The 27,354-nt window shown below is 50.7% G+C and overlaps 2 long non-coding RNA genes across 6 annotated transcripts in view; one reads left to right on the forward strand and one right to left on the reverse strand.

Annotated features, from left to right (window-relative positions):
• Positions 1-7,491, reverse strand: part of LOC149121756 (uncharacterized) — a 20,659-nt gene extending 13,168 nt beyond the window's left edge. For 3 of the 4 annotated variants that reach the window (XR_016222568.1, XR_016222569.1, XR_016222570.1), the window contains exons 1-2: positions 7,323-7,491; positions 1,016-1,119 (exon numbers count right to left, since the gene is read on the reverse strand). This is a non-coding gene — a long non-coding RNA (uncharacterized LOC149121756). Of the gene's footprint in view, positions 1-1,015; positions 1,120-5,483; positions 5,785-7,322 lie in introns of those variants that run through there. The other variant, XR_016222571.1, reaches the window with a different exon arrangement.
• Positions 7,492-17,454: 9,963 nt separating this feature from the next.
• LOC108177217 (uncharacterized) lies at positions 17,455-23,894 on the forward strand. Of its 2 annotated transcripts, XR_016223228.1 has the most exons (5): positions 17,455-17,645; positions 19,076-19,185; positions 21,553-21,700; positions 23,282-23,385; positions 23,665-23,894. It is a non-coding gene; the product is annotated as an uncharacterized LOC108177217 (long non-coding RNA). The 2 variants fall into 2 exon arrangements; XR_016223227.1 differs by lacking the exon at positions 17,455-17,645 and having other exon boundaries at positions 17,662-19,185.
• The last annotated feature ends 3,460 nt before the right edge of the window (positions 23,895-27,354 follow it).

The raw sequence follows: 27,354 nt of genomic DNA on the forward strand, positions 1-27,354 counted from the left end.
CCTCCCGGCCTGATTTATCTCCCAGCCTCCCTCGCGCAGCAGCCCGTGGGTCGGCGACGTTTGTCGGGTTTCTTGGTGTGCAGATGGCTTTGCCGCGAGCGACTGTGGAGGCTGCAGGGAGAAGTCGCTGTCCTTGAGGCAAACCTGAGCCTGGCACATCCAAGCAGGGCACAGAGATGACAGGGTGCTGGGTGCACCGTCAGCGACCACTAGATGTCCTGGAGATGTGCCAAGCCCACTGCATGGCCGCACCACGGCAGGGGGAGAGCCACAGTGTCCTAACCATCAACTCAAAGGGGCTGGAGCCAGGCAGACCTGAGTTCAAGTCCTGACTTTGCCTCTTACTGGGTGTGAGTCCAGGAGCCTGTGGCAAACACCTCACTGCTCTGATGTTCAATTTCCCTAGGCACAGAGTGGGAGTTCTGGTCTACCTCAGAGAGTACCTGGGCAGGCCTCCCATGGTGCCTGGCGCTGGCACAGGTGACTGTGGGACACCGGTCACCCTGAGCTTTTCCGATCCTCTGAAGGGGCTGGCCGAGCTGCAGCCAGAGCGAGGGACAGTGTACTGCTTAGCCCCGAGAGCGGTGCTGCTGTATCCCCCGCGGAAGGCTGTGACTGCCCTGTCACCAACATCAAACGCCTCCCCTTGCTCCCTCCACGTGCAACTGTCTCTCTTCTAGAAGGGACAGCACACTTGGACGTCTGGGAGAAGCCTGCAGGTGAGAGGAGGCGGCTCTGGGCTCATAGCGCAGCCATCACCAGAGGTCACAGGGTGCCTTGGGTGGGCCTGGCCTTGGACTTGTGGTCTCTTGTGCAGGAGCCCCAGCTTCGACGGCTTCACAGCCACACTGGCCAGACAGCCACGGAGAAGATGACCAGGGCTCTCGCCTACTGTCATTGCTGGCATCCAGGGGTGCTGTCTAGTCGACCCCGACCTCTTCTCTCTCCCTGAGTGTTTCCCTAGAAGAGCAACGTGATGAAGACAGAGCACTCTGACCTTGGCTTTGTCACTCACCTGTGTGGTCTGGCTTTGGAGGAGAAACCCACAGTGTGAGCTGTGTTCTTCCTCAGGTTGACTTCCCAGGCTTCGTACCCGAAGTAGCAGCACGCCAAACACCGCTGGTGGGGAGAAAAGAAAGGAAGTTCAGCCAACGCCTGGCTACCTGTGGCCATCGATGCCTCAGGTCACCCCGGCTCATGCCTGCGGATGGCCTTGGTGCATCCCTGAGATTTGTACCGTGGCTTTGGTCCAGTAACTTTGAAAGTGAACGCTGTTGACAGCGCGCTGGGCACCAAGACCCCGTTTGTTTCCTGCCCAGGACTTTTCAGTGGAGGAGGGATGAATGCTGGGGAGTGAAGGGGACTATGAAGGCCCGTGGCGGGGGGCTGGGGGTGCTCCTCTCCCCAAAATGCACGCATGTTCACAGGCGCATACACACATACACACACGGACGCACACACAGGCATACACACATGCATGCACACATGCACACACACACACTAGCTGTCTTCTCTTTCAACCTGCAGGCCTGCTGAGCCATCCTTTATTACTGCGCGGAGCTGCCTGGTGTTATCACTGCTGGCGGGGGCTGGGGAGCAGGGTACTAGTGGGTTTGCACTTGAGGGCTGTGCTCTGGGGCACTCCCCAGCCCCTCCTTCTGGCCCAGGAGAGGGCTGCTTTGGGCCAGAGAGGCCTTGTTTAAGATCAGAACCCCCGATGACTGGCACTCAATGTGAGGGTGTGGAAGGGTCAGCCCCCTGCCCCCTTGAGGCCTCAGTGGCGTCTGCAGCGCAGGCCTGCCGCCCTCCTCCAGGCACAGGTGTGCTTCCTGATGAACCCCTCGCACACGATCTCCTCCTCTCCGAGTCTGCTTCTGGGAAAACCTCACCTGTGACTGCTCTCCCAGAGTCCCCTGGGGCCAGGGAGCCCCTGCAAGCAGCAAGGGAGGAAGAGTTCCTGAACATGAGAAGGAGAGTGATGCAGTGACAGCATCATCCGTGTCATGGCGGATGCAAATCCAGCACACAGACCCCAGGCCCACCCCCTCCCTCTTTCCTACAAAGCTGCAGGTCTGAGGACAGAAACAGGGAGGCTGTTGCGGTGGTTGGTCCATGTTCCTTTGGTCATCACAGTTTGAAAGTCGCTGTGCAGCAAATCCTAGAGCCTTTAGTAAATGCTGGGGCCGATCTCCAGGTTTGGAGAAATGGCAGCACAAGCATGTGGTGGGAGGGGCTGTGGTGGGGAGTAGATCCTTTACTGCATAGGATTTCGGTGAAGTGGCTATTTCTTGCCTTATGTCTCCAGTTCCAAGAAAGAGCCTGATATGTGAGTTTGGAAAAGCAAATGCTCTCTTATCGATATACAAAAATAGGAGGCTAAAACCGGTTATTGGTTGTCAGCTAGCTCAGAGTGAGGGAGTGGGGTATGAGAGTGGGTGGGGAGGAGGGGGAGCAGGCGGGGAGAGGCAGCGGAAGCAAAGACAACTATGTGCACCTGCTCGTCTCTCAGCTGAGGGCTGTGATGGTGTGAGCTACGACACCACCTCCCAAGAGTGTCCATTCCCCTGGTGGGACAAAAGGAGATTTTCTTCCTCATAAATTTACTGACACAGTTGCTTTCTACTGTGGCAAGTGTTTCTGGTTTTCTGTTTATAGGTGGTACTATAAAGGGTTTTTTTTTTTAAATGCGTTTATATGAATAAAAAATAGATCTATTCTGATAGACTATTTAGTGGCATAAGTGGGCTGCAGATCATAACAGTGATCTATAAATGATGAGAGGTTTTTGCCTTTTATTCATTAATTTATTTGAGAAGCAGAGAGAGAGGGGGAGAGAGAGAATTTGCATTCATTGGTTCACTTCCCAAATGTCCACAATAGTCAGGCCTGGACCAGGGTAAACCCAGGAGCCAGGAGCTCCTAATGGGTGGCAGGGAACTTATCACTTGAGCCATTACCGCTGCCCCCAGGGTCTGCTTGGCAGAAGGTCTGGAGTCAGGAGCCAGAGCTGGGAATTGAACCCAGGCACTCCAGTGTGGGATGAGGAGGTCTTAACTGCCTGGCTAACTAGCTGCCCCAGTGGTGAAAGTTTAGGCATTAAATCTGTTGGGCCATGGTACTATTGATAATTAGAGATTGTTATTCAGATATTCAAATAGCAAATATTCAATAAAATATCAGATGACACCATCTAGACTTCATGCCAAGTTTTTTAAACTGCTTGCATTTCTGTGGTCGTTTTTTGAGGTACTGACACTCTCAGCATGCATCAGATATTGTTGGAGCTTATTAGTTAAGCCTAAAATCCTACAAGATTTAAAGGGAATTTTTGGGAAAAAAAATCCCCCAGACTAGAAGATTTCCAAACTCAATACAGAGGCACTTTAAGAAACTTGAAATTTGGTTTTCAAACTGTTTCAGTCACAGAACATTCTGTTAAAAAAGATTCTTACTAGGAAAGCCCAAGGTTGCATGGAGAAAGGCACAGAGAAGTGCATGGTGGGGGTGCTGGGTGCCTGGGGCTCCTCATGCTATACAGGGACGATAAACTGTCCCTTCCATTCCTTGCTGGGCACCTTTACCCCACCCAACCCCATCCCACCCCACCCCACCCCACCCCTGAGGCTGGCAGGGTGCCAGGCACTGTTGCAAAATCTCTGATCTGGAACAAGTTTCTTTCCTATCCTTTCCCTCGACGGTCATTTTTATGTATCATGGTTGATGGAAGTTGTTTTATGGTACAACACCGTCACTGTATACTCTTTCTGAGAGTACTACAGACATGCCTTGCCTAAAAAGTCAGGGGGAAAAGGTATAAATTCGGGGGGTGGGGTACTCACAAATGATCTAAACTATAGGCCCCAGGCAGGCCTGCAAGTTTCTCACTTGTTAATCATTGCATTTAGCAACACCCCTGGTATGTACTGGATGAGCAAACAAAGAACCAATAGAAGAAAAAGTCAGTGGCAAATTTTGAGAAATGGAATGAATGGAGCAAACGATGTGCACACGTTCAAAACTTGGAGTGAGTGAGTTATGATAAAGACCAGCTGGGGCCAGCACAAAGGCTCTGGAGGTGATGACGCTTGGAGTAAGGCAGTGGCTGATGAACTGTGAAAGAGAATGTGAATCCAGGGAACCCAGAGAAGGGAGAATCCTGATGCCAGGGAGGTTTGGGGTCTTGAAGACTGGAGGCAAAGTGGATTGAGATTTCGATCACAAAGGTGCCACGTGAGGGGTTGGAAATAGCCCCAACACTCTTCACAAAGCTGAGTGGAGAGTTAGCGCGTAGTACAAGACAGGAGTAGATCTGAAAGATGTAACTCAGCTGCCAACGTGGCTGCTCAGGTGTCCGATGCCATGGGATGCCAGGAGGAATGTCTGCACGCTCCGGGTGCCCTGCCGTGTTTGCCAGATCAGAGCCACGGACATGGCCCTGTCATTTGGGTCAGGTGACCAAGAGATAAGTGCATGTTCACATGTCACAGGTGCACAAACAGTCCACTCCTCTAAGCCACCCAACGGGCCAGGCCTGGGATGGTTCCCACCTCCTCTCCCCCAGCTCTCCCCTGCAGCCCACACCCTGTTTCTCATGTCTGACGCCTCTCCGTGCCTCAGTGGCTCCCTGGATGTCACGGTTGTCTCCCTAACTGGTTACAAAGGGCCTGGAGGTCAGAGTCTTACACTTCCATTCTACTCTCCAGAACACGTCTTCCCAAACCACGCTGGGGCGTCCTCCATGGCCAGCTGCCTGCCTAACGGCACAGCTCCCAGGGCTGCTCCTGTCCCAGTTCCCTGCTCATCCGCACCTTTTTTGGATCATCCAGCCCACGAAGTACCTCCAACTGGGTCAGGAGCTTTCTTTCCTGGAAGACGGAGGCAGAGCCTGATTTACTGGAGCCTCACGCGGGGAAGTCCCGGGGGTGTGGCATCTCCCCCTTGCAGAACATTCTTGCCCAGGTTCTCCGGGTAGATGCTGCAGCAACTTGCTCCACTGGGAGAGCTCTGCTGGCATCATTCTGAGCGGACAGTTTCAGCTAATTTATCCCACAGGAAAACACACACACACAGAGGTACATACACACAATATACATACACACATATACGCATATTACACACATATGCATATACATATATACATATACATGCATATACACTATACACATGCACATATAGACACATATGCACACATATACACACATATATGCATATACATACGCACAACACATGTACAAATGCACACATATGCACATATGTGCACACAATACACATGTACACATATTACACATGCACATATGCATACACACATATACATGCATACACACAATACACATATACACACATGCACATACAGACACATAGGCACACATAGACACATATATGCATACACATACATACACACAATACGCAGGTGCACATGCACACACACATATACACATACACACATGTACATGCACATAAACACAAATACACGTTCACCATACCAGAAGGCTTTGTGACCCAGCTGCGAAGGCAGCCCTGTGTGTGGAGCTGGGTGAAAAATAAACTTGCAGATTAAATAGTACGGCACGGTCCAAGGCCTTATCTTCCACCCGGAAACACAACTCACTCTTCTGAAAGATGAGGCCGGGAGGAGGGGAGGGAGTACCCTGAAGGGCAGATTCTTGAGGAAATAGATGGCTCAGCTGGGGACTGGCAGGTCCCTCACCTCCTCTGGGCCCCTGGGCTCGGGTCCAGCTCTAAGAGGCCACTGCCAAGGGCTGGGGGTGAAAAAACCCAGTTCACCGTCCGTCTCTCCTCCCTGTGTGAGTTCTGGTTCCCGTTTCCGCCCCCAGTGAGGGGTGGGGCCAGGCAGGAGGGGGACACTGCCTGGAGCTCAGCAGTGGAAGCTGGGCACAGCAGACCTGCCCCTTCCCCCGGGGGCGTCTTCATTAACCTGCTCCTACTCCCAGCCTCAAGTTTCTCATCTGAAAACCGGGCTGGGGATCCTTCCTTCGCGAGGTTGTGGCGGAGCACCAAGGCCAGCGTTGTAGAGCTCTGGGCACAGGGACCGGCACCTAGGAAGGGTTCCACAAATGCACTCGGCCAGCAGGTTCCCAGTAAGCACCTAGTATGTGCTGGGCATTGCTGCTGGCACTTGGGCCATATCCATGAAGGGTGGCCCTTGTTAGGGGAATTAGCCCCTGTGAGGTGGGCAGAGAAGCAGGGCTGAGCTTGCGACATAACCACAGTACTGTACTTTTATGGAAACCTGGAGTGAGCACCGTGTTGTTGTCTATACCCCAAGAGACACCTCTGTCCCTAGGGCAACGGCACTAGGACTCTGGAATGAAAAACTCTCCCGGTTGAGTCTGGTGCATTGGTCTCCTCTCCTCTCCTCTCATGGGGTGGGGGCATCCAGGGACGTGGCCAGTGCATCCCTCAGTCCTGCTCCCCACTCAACCTGGCCCCAGAACCCGCTCTGGACCTCCTCCTGTTCCTGCTCTAAGTCCTGGTGCTGTCAGCAGAGCAACAGGTTGAGTTTGGCATCAAGTGCTGTGCATACTTCCCTTGAGAGCAGTTTTCCCTCCATTGCCTGGTCTGATTTGCTGCAGAGCCAGCCACAGCTCCCACTGGTTAAGGTTCTAACAGCCAAGAGACTCGAGGACAGAGGAGACCTGTGGGAGTTAGGGAGGCACCCCCATTTCCATGGACGAGTCCTTGGAGTAATGACCACAAAAGCGTATGGGGGAGAGGAACACACTTGGAGCCACAGGGAGCTGTTTTGCTGGTTGGAAATTAAGAAGTGTAGGTCCCATGTCAGTTACAGGTGGGAAAGCAGCCAACAACAAGTGCTGTTCCCCATGTCTGTCTGCATTTTAGGACATCTGTGCAGCGATGCTGTTTCTATGGATAGAGACAACGTCTCTCCTAACACAGGAGAGCTGGTGGTAGTGGAGCTCCGGGAGAGAGAGCTATTGGGGTTTCCCAGGAGCTCCTGGTGCCAGGACTTGGATTCCAAGGTTGCCTACAGTCTAGCCTCCCCCAGCCCCATGGCAACAGAAGATTTCTAGCGACTGATAATGACAATGATAGTGGCTGGTGCCCATGGCCTCTTATGGGTAGAAAGAGAATTTACCTCTTGAACCACTTATAAATGCAGAAGGAGCTGAGGTCCCCAGACAAGAGGATTCTCTTCAGCACATCATAGCCTTAGTTAATGGCTTTGGAGACACCCCAGACCCAAGGCAGCAACTTCAGAGAGTAAACTTGCTCTCAGCCAGTTCATCCCAAATGCCTACCAATGAGTATCTCAGATTTGCTCAGGAGAAGCCATGTCTCACCTGCTACTAGCGAAGGGGCCCTGGTGCCATCCACTGCTGGCCTGTGGCTTTCTTCTGTTCTTCTACCCAAGCCTGGCCTCCCAGGACACAGCTACCAGGAAGGGGAGTGGCCAATCTGCAGCCAATGTCCCCCGCTTCAACTCTACTTAGTGATCTCCCCTGGCCTCCTCTCTCCTGTACCAGTGATAGCTCCAAGAGCATCAGGGACCGAAGCCTTCTGCACCTGCCAAGCATCTGCCCCCGCCCCGCCCCCCGGGAGGGGGATCTTGGCCCGCCCCAGCCCCCACTGCAGAGAAGGTAGCGCTGTACTCAGAACCTAAGGCTTCAGCTGAGCAAGCCACCCCCACTGCAGTTCTGCCAGCTCTGCGAGCATCCGGGCAGGCAGCCTGCTCAGCTGAGGGCTTTATCTCCTGCAGGGGGAGGAGGGAATTTAAGAGTCAGCCAGCCGGGACTGGATAACCCTTGAGCCCTGATGACCAGAACCCAGATCCCTGAGACCAGCGAGACTGCTGAGGACTTCTGCCACCTGGGCTGCCAGTTGAAGTCCTCTCAGATCAAGGAGGCCGCTGGCGTGGAGTGGGAAGGTGGCTCCCGCGCAGGTCTCTCTCGTGGGATGCGGGTGCTGTCCACCTGCTCCACGCCCCCCTCTCACCCGCATTTCTGCTTAAACGATCTCTAGACATGGCAGCTCTGCAGAACAGAAACGCTCGCTGCCGCCCGACCCCTGTCTCCTCTCGCTTACACAGGAAACTATTCCATTGTTTTTTCCTATGGCTGGGATTCTCACCACCCTGTTCCCACCTTCTCTAAATCAGCTGCAGGGGAAAACAAGATAATGAGTAATTAAGAAGCCACAACTGCTCTCACAGTGTTTCCTTAATAATTTATTACCCCAGTTTATAGGTGAAACACCACTGTCCTATGCATCCATTGTCTACTCATCTGTCCACTCAACTATCTGTCTGTCCATCTTGCTACCAAAACATGGTCACTGAATGTTTACTTTGAGCCAGTTTGCTGCTTTGGACTCTGATTCTGGTGCTGTTTCTACTTCGCCTTGACTATGAAGCAGCTCCATTCATTTGACAGTTCTTTTTGGCCACCTCCGTTGCACTGGTACATTCTACAGGTGTACAGCAAAAACAAGATAACACGCCATTCCTTCACGGGCTTCCATTCCAATTGGGAGTGACGAAAGAAAAGCAATGAAGTATGTAGCCTGCCGTGGAGAAGAATGAAGTGGAAAAGGCAGAGTGTGCTTGACCAATATGTAGATAAATTATTCCAGTAAGTCACCGGGTCATCAACAGAGAAGACATATTTTGGTTCACGGTAAAATATCCCATGGTACTTGCAATTTCTCCCCTTGATGTATTGCAGAAACTGCCAAGCTGTCTCCAGTCTCTTCTTACGGGGCTGATCCCGTCCCACGAAGTGCCCAAAGTTTTGAGATTTCCCTTGTGAACGGAAATAGGACACTCCGGCTTGGAGTCACCACCCACAGTGAAGGGGTGCCAGTGCAAGTGACTTCTATGTTCTCCGGCCACATTCCAACCAGCGATGCCTTTTCTTCCTGTTTTTCTTTTAAGATGTACAGCAATAAAACCTTATTGATTCAGCTCAGCTGTTGGAAATTTATGGTACTTTAGATAAGCTTTGGCCCGAGGTTGCCCTGAGGAATGGGTAGGTAAACAAATTAAGAATAAAAATAAGATTGCAAAAAATTACACTGCGTAATGGAATAAGTTGCTTTTTAAAATTTTCTTGAGTGATTTGTTTTTAAACAAATCAGAGAGACCAAATCATACTCGACTGGTAGGCTGGTTATAAATAATTCTTGCCTATTGCTAAAAGCCTGTTGCGTGCCTGCTAACCCCACTTTAAACTCACAACACGGTGCTTCAAGTCCATTTGGACTGGAGAGTAATAAAATAGCTTTTCCTAAACAAATATTCTAGTATTCACCCTGCAGTAAATTGAGACCTTTTACTCAAAGTGAGCTAGATTCTCATGGATATCACACATCTCCAATCTGAGCTTTTCCTGTAGCCTATTTCAAAAGACATATTTGTTCTGGTCTTATCACTTAGGTACTCAATCATGCTTCCCTTGTATCAGGCACCTCAAGGGCAGGAGATAACACCAATGTGCTTGGTTTTTAATAGCTGGAAATATGTCCACGTGAGGTTGGCTGTATTTACCCAATGCCAGATATCAGAGAGGAATGTGAAAAGTAAGAAATCATTGATACTTTCAAATACCTGGATGCTGGTGTCACATTCACAGCACACAGATGATGCCGTCATGTCAGGCTAGGGACATTTTGGGGGGCTGGGACTGGGATGGGCAAGGTGGTGGTGAACATCAGACTGGGTGGATCCCCTACGGCAGTACATCCTCAGAGGCAAGTGGTGCTGGGACTACACGTAGGAGTGCAACACCAGGTCCAAGGTTGATGGCCTGGCTCTGTTTCATTTTATTTTAAAATTTATTTATTTATTTATTTGAATGGTAGAGTTACAATTAGGGAGGAAGAAAGAGAAAGCTCTTCCATCCACTGGCTCACTCCCCAGATGGTCGCAACAGATCCAGGAACTTCAATCCCAGTCTCTCATGTGGGTGGCAGGGACCCAAGCACTCGGGCCATCTGCTGCTGCTTTCCCAGGAGCATTAGCAGGGAGCTGGATGGGAAGTAGAGCAGCCGGGACTCAAACCGGTGCTCATACAGGATGCGGGTGTGGCAGGTGGCATCTTAACCCACTGCACCACAACCCTGGCCACTCTCTCTCTATTCTATTTAGTGGCAATTCTTCTGATCACTTTTAGAAAAATTAGAAAATACAGAAATATAGCAAGAAGAAAAATCTTTTAAAAATCACCCCAAAGCACCCCCCCCAGAGGTAGTGGTTTATGATTTTTGATATATCTCTTGTGAGTCTCTTTATTACTCTTTTCACGCAAGCACATTTTAAAGAAAACAAACATCAGTATTATATTGTTTATCTAATTTCCTATGCTGCCTTTCCATTGACTACAATTAGGGCATTTTTTCATGTTAATAAACACTTCCTGAGAATGTAAATATCTGGTGGTTGCACCGTAATCAACACGTCCTCCCTTGGCGAACACTGAGGCTGCTCTCATTTTTTCTTGCTTATATAAAATAAACATTCCCAAACATGAGTGCATGCTAACAGCTCTGCTGGAATGCCCCGTGTTCAGATGCTTGGATACCTTCCCCAGCTTCCGATGGGGCTATGGAGACATAAGGCATGCCCCGGACGCTGATGACAGACCGCGGGCTTTGTCGCCAGGATGTTTGAGTCACCCTAATCTATTTCATGGAACCGATCACTGACCCGATTTGTTCAGTCCATGAGAATGAAGGTCACACCTCCCGGGGGCCCTGTGAGGGCTGCACCGTCCTGTTCTCCGTGCCTGCACACCACGCACGAAAGCCTGCTTGTGTTTGACGATCACCGCCGGCGGTGAGACGGAACTCCCTGCTTGCTGTTCCGAGCGTTGTGTGCGGATTCATTCAACTCTCACAACAGCTACTTTTACTGTCAGGAACTCTATTTTACAGTGTGAAAACCAAAGCACAGAGAGGGTAGGTCCTTCGCCCAGGATCCACAGCAAACAAGTGGCGGAAATGCGATTTAAATTCAGGAAGTGAGGTTTCAAACCCCATGCCCTTCACATCTCACACTAGCATTTTGTAGTGATGATTTTTTTCCACTTATTTTTGCATTTTGTTTTATAAACTTTCAACAACAAAGCAGTTTGGGGGTTTGTATCTGTGGAAGATGTATTTTCTCTCTCTCTCTCTGTCTTTTTGAGAGAGAGAAAGAGAGAGAGACAGAGACAGAGAGAGAGAGAGAGAGACAGAGAGAGAGAGTGAGAGAGAGAGAGACAAGGAGCTCCCATCCACTAGTCCATTCCCCAAGTACCCGCAGTGACTGGGATTTGGACTCATCAACGGTCAGAAGCTAGGGACTCAATCCAGGACTCCCGTGTGGGAGGAAGACGCCCAGCTGCTTGAACCAGCACCTGCTGCTTCCCTGGGTACACACCGACAGGAAACTGGCATCAAGAGACAGAGTCGGGAATTGAACCCAGTGATCTTCATGTGGGCTGTGGACATCGTAAGCTAAGTACTGCCTTGTTCAAGGCTATTGGTATGCCCTTTCTCCTGTGCTTAGAACAGCCACAAGAATTGCTCATCCGAGGGAAGTGGTTGTATCCTGAGATATGGGTAAGTCCATTATTTGCCAGTGGAAAAGATCCTTCTACCTGTCCTGTTCCAACAAACATCTGGGGGAAGTCCTGGAAAAATATTTTGCAATAAGCTCAATAGGGCTTTGATTGTAATACTTAACTCTTTTGTGGATGACTTGTCCATATTCCTGCATAATATTTTAAGCTCATTGGACGAAGGCATGGACAACACCTCGGGGCGCAGGCTTACAGATGAACTAGTACCTGACCCAGCCGTAGCTGTGCTGGCACCAGCTCTCACCGGCTCCCTTTTCTTTCCATCTTGTTCAGTGACTTTGCATTGGTAGTTTGAAATCAGTGCTGATGGGAATATCGAAATTACAGAACTCGGAAAATGTTTCAGAGTAGGGGCTTTTCATTTTCCTGGAACTGGATGTTAAATATTTTCCACATTCCACTGCCCACGATTGTTAGGAAACTCCCAAGAGGGAAGAAATCCTGGAACTCAAGGAGAAGAAATATTAACTCAGAACCTGCTCTCTTCCCTGGCTGGGCTTGAATCCTGTCTGCTGCTTTCTTTCATTGGGTTATTTCAGAGTCTGGGTGGACTTAATTAAGATCATGGAGATAGCTCGGTAGCTGGAGGGTGAGGCGGCTGAAGATCCAAGGCTGGTTGGGGCAGGAGGAAAGAATGGCAAGCAGCTCAGGGGTGCTGTGGGCTCAGGGAGTCCAGCTCCCCTTCCCCGCCCTCTAGCGTGGACAGCACCTGTTGTCCTGGGGAAGTGCCAGTGGCACCGGCTAGGAAGAGTGAGGGGTCATTTGCACACAGGAACAGGGATTAATAGATGAGTTTGAGCTGGGAACAAATCTTCGCCATCTCCTGGCTCCCCTCTGTTGTTTCAGATGAAGGAAACGGATCCCCCAGAGTGTGGACTGGATTTCCTGGGGTCATGGCGAGTGTATAGGAAGGATCCGGCTGGTCTGTGGGGTGACCCGTGTTCTCCATGTAACAGTGCTGGCTGTGTGACACTGGGCAGGTTAATTAACCTCCATGTGTTTTCACAGCTATCAAGTGGCGGTGTTGTAAGGATTCTACAGTCCAGGTAAAAGGGCTCACACGTAGCCAGCTTTCAGTAAACATTAGCGTAATTCAGCATCTTCCTCATGGCCCCATCTCTTTACAGCCAGGGAGAGAGAGTGGGAGTACAGAAATGAAAAATACAGTAATATCTTGAAAATTATAATACTACAAATGAATAAGATCTACCATAATAATGTGCTGTTATATTAAAAACCAGGACATGACTCATTAATAATATTTTGAAGACCAGCATACACCTTGGTAGAACATTAACATTTTGAAATCTCCAGTCTAAGAATTCCTCCCCCGAACTAGACTGTATGGGGGTTTTAGTGAATGATTCACCCACAGCATTGGTTATTCCATTTCTTTTTTAACTTCAAAGGCTTTGTAGCTAAATGAGTAACCAAGCGAGCACCAGACAACTTGAGAGGGCACGTGCTTCCGCCAGCGCTTTCTTGAGACTGCTTAAAGAGACCTGTCCCCTCGTGGGGCACTTGGCCGTGATAATGATCTTCGGGGGGCCTCAACATCTGGGGGTGGCAACACCTCACCACTGCTCTGCCACCAGCAGTGAAGGGCAGGAGAAGGGCACAGTGGTCTGTCCAACTGTGGACAAGTTCAAAATCCAGGGCCGCTTGATGGCCAGGAGCTGGCAGGAGGCTTGGCCTGCACCCCTCCTTCCTGAGGGCTGCCCACCCAAACACAGATGTCACTCCCTGTTAGCCAGCGGGGAGGATGTGTGGTAAGGGGCCAGAGGGGCTGTTACTGTTCACAGGGCTTGTGGTGGTGCGTCCAAGACATCACTGCCAATCTAATGTCATGGCACGTTCCCTTGTTTTCTTCTATGGGTTTTGCTGTTTTAGCTCCTGTGTTTAGTTCTCTGATTCATTTTTAGTTCATTGCTTTATACAGTGCTGGGAACATCTCACCCTTTTGCATATGGATATGCAATTTTCTCAGCACCATTTATTGAAAAAGACTGTGCTTGGTACCTTTGTCAAAAATCATCTGACTGTACACGAGAAGACGCACGACTGGGTTCTTCGGTCCACTTTATTGATCTGTGCGTCTGACACTTTGCCAGCACCGCTGTTTCCGTGGCTGTAGCTTCGCAGTTAGTTCTGAGTCAGGAAGTGTGTCTCCCACTTCGTCCTGTTTTGTAGGACTGCTGCGGCTGCTGGTGGATCTGGGGATTCCATGTGAATTTTATGATGGGCTTTTCCATTTCTGCAAAAAATATCATTGGGTTTTGATGGGGAGTTCATTGGATCTGTAGATTACTTCGAGCAGTGTGGACATCATAACAATATGAAATTTCCATTCTGTGAGCCCGAGATACCTATTTCTCTCTATGTATTTTAATTTCCTTTAGCAATGTTTTATAGTTTTCAATGTACAAGTCTTCTGCCTCCTTGGTTAAATTTATTCCTATTTAATTTTTTTACACTAAAATGATACTTGATTAGTGCTTGTCACTACAACAACAACTTGACAGGTGCTAACTTTTTCAATCCTTATAATACAACAATCGGCGGATCAGAGAAACTGAAGCAAGAATGTAGAAATGCAGGGATAACAAACAGGCAAGCACATAATCTGATGCATAACACCATAAGAAAACCAGGCTTGTTAACACAGACAAGCATTTGTGTGTATGTACAACGTATGAGGGCAAGATCGAGGAAAGTAAACAGACGTGTGAGTGTGAGTACGTGTTTGGATAAAGGTGTTTTTATTTCTTTTTTTTTTTTTATAAGATGTATTTATTTATTTGAAAGGCAGAGTGACAGAGAGGGAGGGAGAGACACAGAGAGATCTTCCATCCACTGGTTCACTCCTCAAATGGCTGCAACGCTCAGGGCTGAGTCAGGCTGAAGTGAGGAGCTAGGAACTCCATCTGGGCCTCCCATGTGGGTTCAGGGGCCCAAGGACTTGGGGCATCTTCTGCTGCTTTCCTAGGGTCATTATCAGGGAGCTGGATCAGAAGCCAAGCAGCCAGAACTCAAACCGGTGCTTACATGGGATGCTGGCGTTGCAGACAACAGCTTAATCAGCTGTTCCACGATGCTGGCCCCGTGCGTGGATAAATGTTTTAACGCCCTTGTTTTAGCTGTGGCACATATCAGGATAATGTGAATTGATTTGTGTAATTTTTCTTTAATTTCCATATTTTGAAATTTTCCTGCCTTGTCATTATTTTCTTTTTAACACATTTCCACTCCTACCTACTTCATGTCTCCTGAAAGCGATACAGAGCATAGATTTAAATTTTAAGATAAACTACATTAAGACCACCCACTGGGATCTTCTTGTGAGTTTTATGAAAACCTTTTTAGGTAACTAGAAACACCCAATTATGGTGAAACCAGGATTTTGGAATTCTTAGCTAAATACTTATCCGGTTGATATAAAAATTGACTCTGAGCTTGTGTTTAGCCCGACAGTTAGGCTGTCCACATGCCTCAGTGGAGGGCTTGGGTTCCAGTCCCAGCTCTGGCTCCTGACTCCAGCTTCCTGCCCGTGCAGACCCTGGGAGGCAGCGGCCATGGCTCAGGTGATTGGGTCCCTGCCACCCACACAGTTTGAATTCCTGGCTCCTGGCTCTCACTTGGCCCAGTCCTGGCCATTGTGGGTATTGGGGAACGAAACAGCAGATGAGTGATCTCTCCCTCTGAAATAAATAAATAAATAATATTTTAAAACAAATAAAGACCCTTTGTTTTGAAAAACTGATTTTACAAAGCATTTGCTTTCAGAACTACTCCAGGATAAATATCTTGGGGAAATCTTCCTGCAACTCCCGTCTTTGTGCTGAGATTAGGCCAGAGAAGCCTGTTTGGGGATGAAGCCCGTGTTTCACAGTATCTGCGAAGCAGACGAGAAGTCAGAGGTGTCAGTGGAGGGAGGCAGCCATGGTTAAAGGCCCCCTGCCCGAGACGATGACAACAGTCAGCCTGAACAGCAGACTCCAAGGAGGCCAAGCTCTGTCCCCGAGTCACCAGATCCGAGGTCTCCTGACTGTGGCCTCCCTGGATTCTGGTCGTTAGTCAGGTAAGAGCTAAGTCCCACCTGCACGCCTGTCTCCTAATAACTTCCAGGCAGTAGTTGGCCACATCCTGCACATGTGCACCTGGCCAGGCACGGGCAGCCTGCTCTGCTGGCCTCTCTGCCAGGCACAGCACAGCAAGGATGCCCAAGGCCAGCCTCAGGGCATAAGTGGACTTCAGGCGGGCAAGCGAGGGGTATGAGTCTAGGTCCAACCACACTGTAATTGGAGAAGGGAAGATGCACTAAGAAGAATTCCTAACTACATCGGGGGTTTGAGAAACAAGGCGCTGGTGAGTAAAAAGAACTCTGAAGAACACAAGGCTAGCAAATGCAAGGAGCAGTCATGCATGCAGGGCTGGAACCCAGATATTGTTGGAGCAGTGTGTCATGGCTGCGGCTCACTGACTAGCAGTGTTATGGTCCTGGGCCAGTAGAACCTTCTGGAAATTTGCCACCTGGAACTTGCCAGAAACTGCTCCACCCTGAGTGCTGGAGAAAGCTGCTCACAGGAGGGGGTCTCACGGGAGGAACTTACCCTGGAACTCCCCCAAGCGAGGGATGGCAGGGAAGCTGCTGGCTGCCTGGCACTGGCCCTGCAGTGGGCACTGGGGAAGCTGCTCCAGTTGGTAGCTGGGCAAGCCCTGGGGAGCCAGGGGGCAAACCTCTTTTCCTCCAGCCATATCTCCCCAGCACCCTCACCTTCATCCCTGCCAGCGAAGAGGAGAAATCACTAAAGGGCCCAGCTCCACTTCTGCAGAGAAGACAAAAGGATGCACATGGAACTGAGAGGCAACAGACTGGTGGGAGCTTGGGAAGGGAGAGGATCCCGGGTGGGTGCAGAGGCGGGAAGGTGGGAGAGGCTGCGCCAGGTCCTGGGCGCGGCAGGGTTTTGTGTTGCCATCAGAGTGGGCTCGTCTGTCTCCACTCTGCTCAAGCTCAGTGTGCGCTTCCAGGGGTCAGTAGTGGCTGTGTTTCCCGGCACGGAAAGCTCTCAGCACAGTCAGGCTCAGTAATGACCCTGGTGGCCTGTGACGCTTTTGGATTCAGAGTCGATATGAGCCAGCAGGGCATGCTGCCTGCATCTGAAAACTATTATTTATTTATATTGATTTGAGAGGCAGAGAGACAGGGACATACAGATTGAGAGAGAAAGAGAGAGAGAGAGAGAGAGAGAGAGAGAGAGAGAGAGAACGCATTCCCATCCACCAGTTCGCTGCCCAAATGCCCCCAACAGCCAAAGCTGGACCAGGCCAAAGCCAGGAGCCTGAAACTCCATCCAGCTCTCCCAAGTGGAAGGCAAAGACTCAAATACTTGAGCTATTACTGGCAGCCTCGCAAGGTGCACATTCGCAGGACGCTAGAATTTGAAGTGGATCTGGGACTTCATCCCAAGTACCCTGATGTGGGCTATGGGCATCCCAACTGGCATCCTGACCACCAGGCCAAGTAGCCATCCTTGCCTGTGTTTTTGGAAATGGAGCATCCCGAACATGGGAGGTGGTTCCACTTTACTGCCTCTGGAATTTTGTGTGCGTTCAAAACTCTCATTAAAGGGTGAAGGGCCAGGATGGCCAAGTGTTTGGAAACTTGATTTTGCTGCTGTTGCATCTGCTGGCCAGGCCTTGGCTCTCAGTCCCCTTCCCTGGTCACGCTTTGCACATTGCCCAGCTGACTCCACGCACACCCGTGTCTGTAACGACCTCTTACAGCAGCCCTATCTCCACCCCGATCTCTCCCGAGCTGCCGCCACCTGCTCGCAGCATGCGCACAGCAGCCCTCCCCGACTCCCTCTCCACGCCTGCTTTCCTGGTTTGCTGTCTGTCTTCTGAGTCATGGGATCCAGGCAAGCCAGAAAACAGGGTGGAATTTCCCTCTCCCCTGTCCACTGCTCCCACATCTGAGCCTAAGGATTTGATGTCTTGGCACCTCTTCAGCGAGTCCACGTCTGACCATCCCCACTGCTACCACCTCGGGTAAGGCCGTGGGCATCTCTCCCCTGCTTCTCACGACGTCGCTCTCTTCCCTCTTTTCCCTCTCAAGTCACTTCCACATAGAGCAGTCAAGCAAATCTTTCTAACACTGAAATATTAGTATATCACTCCCCTGCTTAAAGCACTTTGGCATGACGTGCAAATGCCATTCCTGATCTGCTTCTGGCCTTCCTCCCAGGATGATCTTTGATTACACTCCCACCCTGCCCTCTCACCCCTCACCAGCCACTCCAGCAATGCCACTGGGTCTTTGCATGTACTGTTACCAGGCCTTGTTTCTGCCCAGTGTTGCTATCTCCTCTGAGTAGACATCCAATGCTCAGCTAATCTCTTCCTCCCTATAAGCTCTTTGAAGGTGGGAACCATTACCCACCTTTGCATCACAAGCACTCATCATGCTGCCTAGAACTGAGTAGCAACTGGATTGAACTGAGTTGACTTCTTAGAAAGATTCACTTTTATTTATTTGAAAGGCAGTTACAGCGCGAGGGGGAGAGATAGAGGGAGCTTTTCCATCTTCTGGTTCACTCTCCAGATGGCTGCAAAGGCTGGGGCTGGGCCAGGCCAAAGCCAGGAGCCAGAAGCCAGAAGCCAGGAGCCAGGAGCCAGGAACTCCACCCTGGTCTCCCACATGGATAGCAGGGACCGGATCAGAACAACTGGGACTTGAACCTGTGCTCTGACACAGGATGCCCGAGTCGCAGGCAGTGGATTAGCCTGTTGCACCACCAGCCGGCCCAAGTTGATATTATCCTGAGCCAGAAGAGGAACACGGGAACATGGAACATGGGACAAAACAGGGCAAGGACCACACAGCTGCTGACTTTGAACCCCATTAAAGTGCTGTTGTGCAGAAGACAGAATGCCGTGTTCCTCATGAGGAGTGGAAACCAAGACAGAGGTGGATCCATGGAGGTCGATCTGAAATCCACATAAAGATTTCAGCAGTCACGTTGGCTTAATAATGGCAGCCTTGGGGAGTAACAGGTACCTGCTCTGGGAAGTGTCCCCTTAGCCATGCCCACTAAGGCAGGTGCTTTGAGCCGATGGAGCCTGAAGCCCTTCTGAACCTATAGTTCCAAGATTGGAGACACAGGTGCATGGAGGAGCAGAGCGGAGCAAAGCTGATTCCTGGAGTTCTTGGGGGGCAGGGGACAGAAAGCTGGAGGTCTTGTGTTTGGTTCTGTGAATGGGCAGAGTAGTGCATCATGGGAACCCGGCTTTAAGCAGCCAAAGCAATGCTCATGGCATTAGGGAACGTGGGGCTCCCAGGTTTCAGAACAACTGGCAGACAAGTCAGGACGCCACTCTCGTGCACCTGAGACGAGGCACCGACCCATGGCGGAGGTCTGATCACTTGGGCTGCGGAATGAGAGAAGGCTTTGTTTATAAGCTCCCTTAACACTCCCCAGCCTCATCTCCAAGATCCGAGTGGGACCGTGGCAGAAACATGGCTGCTGAGGCACCAGCGAGTAGCCCTGGAGCTCTTCCTTGTCCACCCGTCAGGGGGCGTCTCAGCTGGGTGAGTCTGAGCTCCGTCCGCTGGGGGCTGAGCGGCTGCAGCGGTGGAGATGGTAAGAGACACCTTCACAGCTTCCGGAGGAACCCGACAGGTCATCAGTGACGGATCCTCTGTGTGAGAAAGAGTTCCCCCTACTGGCTGCCGGAGCCTGCTGCCTCCAGGTGCCTGTTCATTGTCGCAGATGCATTTGCGATTGGGAGGTTAAGCACTGGAAAGGCACAGCCAGGCGTGATTTTGTTTTTCTGATCCAGTTAGAGGTTCTTGGAGCCTTCTCTTTTGTTCAAGACGATATACTTTGCTTTCTGTTATATAGACTCATTTGGTGGGTGTTAGCCTAGTGGTTAAGACCCAGATCAAAATACCCAGTCCCACGCTGGAGGGCTTAGGTTCAATTCTGTCTCTAGCTTCAGATTCCAGCTTCCTGCTGATGCAGACCCTGGGAGGCAGTGGTGACGGCTCAAGTAACTGGGTTCCTGACACTCACACGTCCCAGGGAGACCTGGACTGAGTTCTCGGCTTGGGGCTTCAGCCCATCTCCTGCTGTTGCAGGCATTTGGGCAAGGAACCAGCAGCTGAGAGTGCTCTCTCTCGCGCTCTCTCTCTCTCTCTCTCTCTCTCTCTCTCTCTCTCTCTCCCCCTTCTCTCTCCCTCTGCATCTTGAATAAATAAATAATGGAAATAAGTGGGATTGCACAGTGTGTCCTCTTGTGTCTAAATTCTCCCCCTCAGCACCACCGTTTGGAATTCATCCTTTGATGGTGTCCAGTGGTTTTAATCGTTTTATCGCCCAGTAGTATTTCACTGTACAAACCACTACATGTTTACTTGCCAGTTGACTGCCATTTGGGCTCTTTCTAGTTTTGGCTCTTTTGAATAAAGGTGCCAAGTTCAAGTCCCTTTTGTGGACACATATTTTCCATTCTCTTGAGAAGATATCTGCCAGTATACATTTAATTTTATAAAAAATTTCCAAGTAGCTGTGATCCACCAGTAGCACATGAGAGCTCCATTTTCTCCACATCCACGCCAACACTTGGCATTGTCAGCCTTTTAAATTTTAGCCACCTTAGTGGTCATATTGAATATGTGACAATCATTGGGTTTTCACTCTTTTGCTGGTAGGAAGGGCCTGAAGTCTTTTAAAAATATATTTTTAAAGATGTTTTTCATTGTGGTAAGTGATGCATGACATAATTTGCCATCTTAATGCTTTCTGAGGTACAGGTCAGTGTGTTCCACATATTTACATAATTGTACAATAGCTTTCCAGAACTGTTTCATCTTGTAAAACTGAAGTTCTATACCACCGAGAATAACCCCCGCTTCCCTTTCTGCAGGTGCCTTTTACAATCATACCTTTAAAAAAAGAGTTATTTATTTATTTGAAATGCAGAGTGACAAAGAGAGGGAGAAGGAGAGAGAGAGAGAGAGAGAGAGCGAGCGCTTCCACCTGCTGGTTCACACCTCACCTGGCCACAATGGCCAGGACTGGGCCAGGCCAAAGTCAGGAGCCAGGAGCTTCATCCGCATCTCCTGTGTGAGTGAAGGGGCTCAGGCACTTAGGCCATCCCATGCTGCATTCCTGCATGTTAGCAGGGAGCTGGATGGGAAGCGGAGCAGCTGGATCCAGTGCTCTGATAGGAAGCCAGTGTCACAGGTGGCTTAGGTTAAAGCTGTTGTTCACATGCTGGCCCTCTCTTGGAGCTCTTGCAAAATGCACCCCCCTCAAAACTCAATAAGAAGTCAATAGAAACCACCACATCATCTGATCATGTCCTGAGCTCAGCTGTCACCAAGACAGGCTGCGTGTGAAGCTGGTGAATCTGCTGACTGGGGGAAGCACCTACCTGCTGGTACCGGCCACGCTAACTCCCAGTGCCTCCAATCTGAAAAGGCCACAATCTGGAACCCCAGATCAGACAGCTCTGATGCAAGACAATGTCAAGGGCAAGGAGATGCTCTAGCTAAGCCGTGTTCACTTAGATCTCTCCCGGGGGGGAGTGAAATAACTGGGGCCCTCAGATAACCTCCAGTGTCGTTTGAGCCAATAGCTTCCAGAGATTTGGCCAGATCCCCAGACGAGTAATAAAATGACATGGTCCGATCTGTAGCTTTGCACGCTTCTGCTGCCTGTATTTGGTGGTGGTGGTGGTGGGGGGGTTGGTGAGTGGTGAAAGGGCTAGGATGCCGGTGTCTGTGGGGAGGAAGAAAATGATCCATGTCATCTTCAGAATGGAAAGTTTGTCTCTGGACTCTGGAGCAGACGGGAGGAAGGAAACCCAGGTCATAGGATCCCCCGGAGAGGGGCGAACATGGGGCAGGGTGAAGAACTGCCTACCCCCATTCTAAATGTACTTTTTCAAACAGCAACGAGAAAGAACGAGATGGAAGCGTGATGCAGGTGGAGGCTGCGAGTCTGTGTGCATCTCCTCTCGGCTCCTCCTCCCGAAGACGACCCCGTACCATCGTGAGGGGCGGTCTGTCTCCGGAGACCATTTCTGATCACTGCGGCCAAGTACTTGGGGGAATGCCGGGCACCCTTTCCTGACACTATTCTCTGAGCACTGTCGGCAGCACGCCCTCCCCCTCCCCCGCCCCAGCCCCTGGCCTCCTCTCCTGCCATCATCTCTGTCTCATGGGACCCTGTGGACTCGTCCCCCGCACTTGTCACCCTGGGCTTCCTGGGCTTCTGTGCTTTTCCTCCCTTTCCAGGACATCGTTGCCGTCCCCTCTGCCCCTCTGCAGGAGTCCCCACCTGGACACTTTTCCTTGGTCTTTCCCCCAGTAACCTCATCTGCTTCCTCCACCCCAGCTAACGCTCTAAGCAGAGGTCTTTGAGTTTCTTGGCTGTGCCTTTCGGAGGGCAGCTGATCCTACCCTCCTTGGCGCTCCCTGCACCTGTCTACACGCTGGGGCCCTCAGCATCTCGCCCTAGACACAGTAGAGGCGCAGAGGATGTTTCTTGGGAAGGGAAGCAGTGTCTTCCCGATGGATGCTGGGATTGCTCATCTGGTGGCCAGGCGACAGTGTGGTGAAGGAAAGTCAATGAAACCCAATACCCCTCCCTGCCAACCTACTGCCCTAGCGACACTCCTGGCCCTGGACATGTGGCAGTGGGGCCCACGCTGGTTCTCGTAAGTGACAGGGCTGGCTGTAGGAGAGGAGTCCGGGAGTAATTGAGTCATGATTGGCACCCCCTGGGCCACTGCGAGCTGAAGAGAAGCGGGCGCGCCAGCATGTGCCTCTTCCAAGTGGCATCTCATTTCTCGGAGGTGACTTCATATTGCTGTACAGGGGCTGGCACGCGGCTTCGGGGGGCCCACTGGGAGTCGCACCTGAGCCTGCTGCCTGACTGCAGCAGACAGCTGCCTAGTTAAGGCAAATTTTACAGTTAAATTGTGTGCTGCTTGGGAATTGGAACTACTGCAGAAGGACAAATGCAAATGAGATTCCAGCTCAGGGCGGGAGACAGCCCTGCCAGGAGCCCTGGCGTCTCTTGGGTTCTCCAACTATTGTTTCAGGGAAACTTACAGGCCCTGTTCCAAGGGCTTTAGCAGGGGACGGAAGCAGCTTTGGTGCAAAGCAAAGAACAGGGCCTTAGAGACGTGACCATGGCGTTGTTGTGATGAGCGTAGGCACCAGCTCTCACCTGGTCCCAGCAGCCAGCACCCGCATCACAGGCTGGGGAACCTTGGGCAGATGAACTTTGACTCTCAGACCTCACTGTCGTCATCTGTCACTATGGATCTAAGATTTGCCTTGTTAGGACTTTGAAAAGTACAGGTAACCCTCAGCCCAGTGCTTGGCGGAGCAGAAGGCTGCATCAGTGGCAGCAATGTCCCCACGATTGCCACTGGACAACTCTGAGACAGTGGGCAAGTCACTTAACACCATGGTGTCCTTTCCTTCAATTCTTGAGGTTGGTTTGTGAGGATTAAGCAGACACATGAAGTGTTTAGCACAGGATGGGCTTTCGTAGTTGATAGCTGTTGTTATTATTAGTAGTAGTAGTAGTAGTGTTGTTGTTGGTGGTGGTGGTGGTGGTAATGGTATTCTAAGTAGCTGGACATCAGTAGGCCTGTTTCACTTCTGTTAGGATTCCCTGGAGAAGGCCACTCTGCTGACCACTATACCCCCAATGCCTTGGTCAGTTAGGACTCTCTGGGGAAGACAGCACCATAAAGAGCAAGACAAGACCAGGTGAGCACGAGGGCTTAGGGGCAAGATTTTCACGTAGGTTGGATCTAGCCCCCTGCTGAGAAGGTTGTGGAAATAGCATTAGCATAGCTAGACTGCTGGTGAGGGCTGCTGTGCGAGCAGAGCAGAACACGGAGGAGGGGACTCCCGCACCTTGCCAGTCTTCATAAAAGGTAGCTGTGGGGGCTGGCGCGGTGGTGTAGGGAGTAAAGCCGCCGCCTGCCATGCCGGCATCCCATATGGGCATCGGTACATGTCCCAGCTGCTCCTCTTCCGATCCAGCTCTCTGCTATGGCCTGGGAAAGCAGTGGAAGATGGCCCAAGTGCTTGGGCCCCTGCACCCATGTGAGAGACCCAGAAGAAGCTCCTGGTTCCTGGCTTGAAATCTGCACAGCTCCGGGTGTTGCGATCATTTGGGGAGTGAACCAGCGGTGGAACCTTTCTCTGTTTCTCCCTCTCTATCTATAACTCTACTTCTCAAATACATAAATAAAGGTAGCTGTGGTGATTGAGAATGTGGGGCTTTAATGGGTGATTCTGGGGCAAAGGCTTAAGAGAGGGAGGAAGAGGAGAGAATGGGGAAAGGGGAGGGGGTGGGGAGAGGGAGGAGGGAGTTTCACATAACCGCACCTAAGGGAGACTTTAACTTGGCAAGAAACCCGAGCGTGGGCTGTAGCTGCTGTATGGGCCTGAGTGAACAAAAGTTCACGGACATGAAGCTGAAAGTTAAATTTATTTTGGTGCAAAAATTTTGAAATCTGTGTGTGGTTTTCTTTTCCATGAACTTGTTGAAGACCCCTTGTATTTCCCACAGTGCCAAGCAGAACATCTGAGAGACAGAAGGTCATCGACGGATACTGACAGGGTCAGGGGCTGCCCTGGGGAAGGGGGTACACCCCGGACTCCGCACAGACGGGGAGTGGTGCCTGGGGAACCCTGGACGCAAAACACTTGCCATTCTGTGCCTTCCTTTTCTGCGACCCCAGAGGACCTGGTCGCTCTCCATGGTGAATGGCTTGACGCTTTACCAACGAGGGTGGCACAAATGTGGGAGTGCCTAACTCTTGTGAGAGCGACAGCAAAGCTCATGCCAAGTTGGTGGTGTCCCCTGAGCCAGGGAGTTACAGTCCCAAGGGAGAGGGAGGAAGAAGGAGGGTGTCTTCCTCCCTGCAGTGCTGGGAGAGCCACCCTGCAGGCCCACTGCGAGGGGAGGGCCGGCAGCTGGGAGAAGCCCAGCTCTGCGCCGTCTGCTCATTGGCCGCACGGCAGCGGGAAGGAAGGGCTGTTTGTTTTCCTCCCAGAGCAGGAATTCTCAGAAAATCGATGCGCCTTCATTGACAATGCACACTAAGTGATTGAAAGGCCATTAAACCCATTAATGGGGTGCTCTTTAAATAAAATGAGTCCCTAAAAGGGATCTTAGACTTGGCAAAGTCAGAGAGCTGACAGCATGCTGGGCCTGCCCAGGGACCAGCAAGTGCCAGAACGAATACCGGCGGGCAGAGGGGTGTGCAAGCAGAGTGAGGGGCCGGAAGCCACGAGTACCGCTGTACGTAAAGGACAAATGTGGCCAGACACGCCTAACGGCTTCAATTTTGTTTTTGACGGGATTTACAAAATCTGTAGATGAGGGAAACTTTGCAACTTGATTTCAATTAAACATTTGGCACTGCATCCCTGCACATTTCATGCACAAAATTAATTCAGATTGTCTTGGATGAAAGTCTGGTCACATGGGCTGAAAATTGGCGGGCGTTCCCTGCTGAGCAGAGCGGGAGGAAGGCGGCCTCCGAGCCAGCCCTGGTGGTGAGGATTCCTCCTGATCCCGTCCCACACTGGGGCTCCTCACTCTGAGTCCCCCCGGGGATGAAAATAGCAATCACAGGAACAGCTTACATGACGTCATCGCAGGCTGCTTCCCGACCCCTTATCTCACTGAGACCTTTGGTTCTTTCGGCCCCTGATGTGAGGGTTCTTCAAACATTTCATGGAAAAATGGAATTACAAGGTAAGTTCAAGGGTGGATGTTGGGCACAGTGGCTCAGACACTGCTTGGGACGACTGCATCTCATATTGGAGGGCCTGAGTTCGAGTCCCAGTTTCCTAAGGCACACCCTAGAGACAACAAATGATGACTCCAGTGCTAGGGCCCCTGCCACCTCCATGGGAGACCTGGGTTGATTTCCAGGTTCCTGGCTTTGGTCTGGGCCAACCCTGGCTTTCTCAGGGGAAAGCGAACCAGTAGATCAAAGATCTTTCTCTCTCTCTTTCTCTATGCCTGTCAAATAAAATAAATAAATAAAAAATTTTTATGAGTTAATTTTAGTGTAAAACGTATTGAAATCCATGCACCATTTCTCCGGGAACTTCTGGAAAACCCCCTATTTCCCCTCCTCCTCCTGTCTTTCCTCTCCAGCAGCTCCTCAGCTGTGCCGAGCTGCTCAGTGCAGCTGATGAAGTTAAGGGTCCAGGACCCAGGGCCCACAGCAAGTGTTGGGAGAAGCAGGGAGCCACAGGGGCGTCCCTCCCAGGCTAGGCCAGCTGCTTCCCAGTGCCTTGTGGTCCCAGGGCACTGGACCTTGCCTCCGCCCACCCAGCCAGGTCCTGCCTGGGCCTTCCACACCCCAGAGTGGCAGGGGCCTGGGGAGACCTCACTGAGACCCACGCCCCCAGCATGAGTCTGAGGCCGAGCAGCCAGGCCCAGATGCCCCATTTGAGCAACAGTGAGGACCCCCTGTACAGCACTTGCGAGAGTGAGGATGGTGCGTCAGCTGCACCTGTGCTGTCCCGTCTTCCTGGACAAGTGGACAGTCAGAAAGTGAGCTGAGTCGTAGGAAAGTTATTTCTGGCACCTCTAAACTGTGGAGGCATCGCTTCCTCATAGAAATGCTTAGAAAATACGGATCGGGAAACTGAGGCACTGAGAGTTAAGGGCAAGGAGCCAGAGGGGACTCAGGCAGGAGACACACACACACACACACACACACACCCGCTGAGATTCTGCCCGTCTTGAAAGGCAGGGAGAACCTGCTGGTTCAACTCCAAGTTCCTGTTTCTTCTACAGGAAGGGCCGCTTGGTGACTGTGCCGAGAGTGAAGAAAGTTCTGGAAATAAATAAGCCCTTCCTGGGAAGGTACTCATATTCACAAAGCGCTATTTCTTTTAATGATGTCAGCATTCAAAACTCGCCTCATTCATTCATTCATTTGTCCTTTGCTTATTCAATGAACATGCGTTGGGAGCCACACCGTATCAGCTCGCCGAGGACTGGGGGTAGAAGAAAAGACAGGAGAAAAATCTATGCCCTTGCCTTAGGTGAAGTGTGTATAAAAAGCACTTACCATTTTAAAAAGGTCCATTTGATCTGATAATAATTAAAAAAAAAACCAATTCCTTGAAAGACTCTAGAAGAATGTGAATCGGCACACAAGGTATCTACTCACAAAATGCACGTATGACACAAGCAATATCCAGAATACAGGAGGAACTCTTATAATTCAATAATAAGAAAAACTCAGTTTTTAAATGGACAAAAGTATGAACAGTAGCTTTACAAAAGAAAACACCTAAATGGCCAAAAAGCACACGAAGAGATGTTTGACATCGCTCACTGTCAAACCGATGGCAATGAACATCACAATGAGCTGGCGCTACATTCTAGCTTACCCTTGACAGTGGCTGAATCTTGGAGACCGACAATACCAAGTGCTGGTGAGACTGTGGAGCCACCGGAACTCTCAGCATTGTTGATAGGAGTGCGAAAGGGCCCAACTGCTTTGGAAAACAGTTTGGCAATTTCTTGCAAAGTTAAACACACTCTTAGCTTATTACTCAACCTTTCCGCTGTGGTTCTTGCTGGTTAACCAAGATAAATAGAAACACATAGCCACACAAGAATTTGCGTGAGTGTCCCTAGTAACTTTATTTGTAATAAACAACCAGATGGACAGCTTTCAAGTTGGAGGCATGAGT

Source organism: Oryctolagus cuniculus, chromosome 16, assembly GCF_051225735.1.
Source record: "Oryctolagus cuniculus isolate XC-2025 breed Fujian yellow rabbit chromosome 16, ASM5122573v1, whole genome shotgun sequence".
Taxonomy (NCBI): Eukaryota; Metazoa; Chordata; class Mammalia; order Lagomorpha; family Leporidae; genus Oryctolagus; species Oryctolagus cuniculus.